The sequence below is a fragment of the Macaca mulatta genome, chromosome 9 (genome assembly GCF_049350105.2).
Source record: "Macaca mulatta isolate MMU2019108-1 chromosome 9, T2T-MMU8v2.0, whole genome shotgun sequence".
Taxonomy (NCBI): Eukaryota; Metazoa; Chordata; class Mammalia; order Primates; family Cercopithecidae; genus Macaca; species Macaca mulatta.
The window spans coordinates 121,697,160-121,699,423 of record NC_133414.1 but is presented as its reverse complement, the minus strand read 5'-3'; the positions used below and the strand labels follow the sequence as shown (position 1 = coordinate 121,699,423).

General features: G+C 43.0%; 1 pseudogene; it reads right to left on the bottom strand.

Annotated features, from left to right (window-relative positions):
- Positions 1-933: 933 nt before the first annotated feature.
- On the bottom strand, positions 934-1,695 carry LOC100430371 (prohibitin-2 pseudogene; annotated as a pseudogene).
- Between the last annotated feature and the right edge of the window lie 569 nt (positions 1,696-2,264).

Sequence of the window (2,264 nt, the reverse complement as noted above, 5' to 3'; positions counted from 1 at the left end):
CCTGCTTCTGCTCACCCTCTGTGGGCTGCACCCACTGCCTAACCAGTCCCAATGAGATGAACAGGCTACCTTAGTTGGAAATGCAGAAATCACCTGCCTTCTGTGTTAGTCTTGCTGGGAGCTGCAGACTGGAGCTATTCCTATTCAGCCATCTTGCCAGCAGATCTCGATTAGGGAAGTTTTCTTAAATTAATTTCTCAAATACATTTTCTAGGTTGTTTACTTTTACTCTTTCTTTCTCAGGAATGCCAATTATTCATAGGTTTGGTCACTTTACATAATACCATATTTCTCAAAGACTTTGCTCATTTTTAACATCAGTTTTTCATTATTTATGTTAGATTGGGTTAAAAAGACCAGTCTTCGAGCTCTGAAATTCTTTCTTCTGCTTGGTCCAGTCCATTGATAAAGCTTTCAGTTGTATTTTGACATTCCTTAAGTGAGTTTTTCCAATTCCAGATTGATTCTCTTTTAAGATGTTTATCTATTTCCTGGATTGCTTTAGAAGTTTGTTTGTGTTGTTTTTATTTAAGTAATAAACATTTATTGAGAATTTTTAGGTGAGTGGTTATCTCCTCCCATTCTTGAGGGAGGAACCAACACTGTAGGAAATCATTGAGAAATCACACACTGTCACAACACCCCTGGCCAACAAAGGGAGGAGAAAAGTAATTCCATAGAAAAAGGGCTGGTGTTTAGCCTTTCTTTATTCAGGAGGAGTTGGGAGGATAGCTGCAGGTATAAGAAACTTTCACATGATACTGGGGCAGGGTGGGGCTGTGCTGGGTTCCTAACTGGCTTCTCAAAAAGCAGATTCACTTTCTCTTTGGGGGTAAAATTCTTGGTTACCAGGCTAATTTCTTACCCTTAATGAGAATGCCATTACTTCCCCAGGTGAAAGTCTCGTCCTGTAGGTTTGGCACAAGATTGTCATCAGTGAAACAGATATGATTCTGTTATGTGATTGTCTTAGAGATGTTCTGGGCTGCCTAATCTTGTTAATTTTGATGTAGCCAGGGTTCTTGCTCAGTGCTTCTCCAAGCATCTTAGCAGCCTCGGCTTCATACTTGGCCTGGGCAATCTTTTGCTGGTGTTCTAGTTTTGCTTTTCCTACCAAGAACTGGGCCTGCTAGGCCTCCTCCTGGACCACTTGTTTGGCCTCTGCAGTAGCTGTGTACTCTCAGCTAAAGCTCATCTCTGTGTTGGCTACATCATCCAAGACAAGACTGAAGTCTTTGGCCCTCTCTGGCAGCTCCCAGGGATGAATCAACAGGGATACCTGGGCCCACTGGGTAATCAGCTATGAGGCATTGAACTTACCACACTCTTGAGCACTTTTTTGACAATGGATGGCAACACTCATTCTTTATTGTCTAGCCCTAGGTGATTGTGCATGCTGGGAAACTCCTGAATGTTGGGTTGAGACACCACTCACAGGGATATGTTCACCACCTGCAGGTCTTTTGAGCCTGTTAGGGAGGAAATTTTTCAAGGTCTGGCCAGAATGTCATCCTTAATGGGTTACTAAGACCAGGGGATCCTGAAATGAAGGCTTCGGCCAAGATAGTGTCCTGCTGCATGCCACAGATATGATTGAAGAAGATGGTTGTGTTTGCCTTCCATGGTGAACATGGATTTCTGGACACCACAGGCTACAGTGCTAGCCCCTAGCAACAGCGTCAGTGCCATAACCATGTCCTAGGAGTCAGTATGCAGCCATTCCTCTAAGTCCTTCAAGTTCTGGACCATGTCTGATTCTGAGGCTGTTGCACCAAAGGTCAGAAGGGAGTGCCAGCCCATCACTGCCCAACTCCAGTTTAGGGATTGTACCCTTCGCGTGAGGGTTCAGGTCAGTAATTCTGGCAGGAGAATGGTGTATTGATTTTCAGCCTTGCCTTGGATCTCAATGAGCTTCCTTGCAATCCATGCTTTACATTCTTTATCTGTCATTTCCGTGTTTCCATTTTGGCTATGGACCATTGCTGGAGAGCTATTGTAATCATTTGATAGTATCACTACTTTCAGATTTTTCATGGTGCTAGAATTCTTGCTCTGGTTCCTTCTCATCTGGAGCTGCTAGCACTTCTAATTTTTGTAATTATTTTCATGCAGGTAGGATTTTTTTCTTTTTTTTTTCTGTCCTTTTATCAGCTGGACACTACCATGAGGGCTGTTTGTCAGTGTTTTCTTCTCTGGGATCTGGGTTATTCTTTAAGATTCTGGTAGATTACCATTTGCTTCTTGAATTAAAGCTCACAGACTTG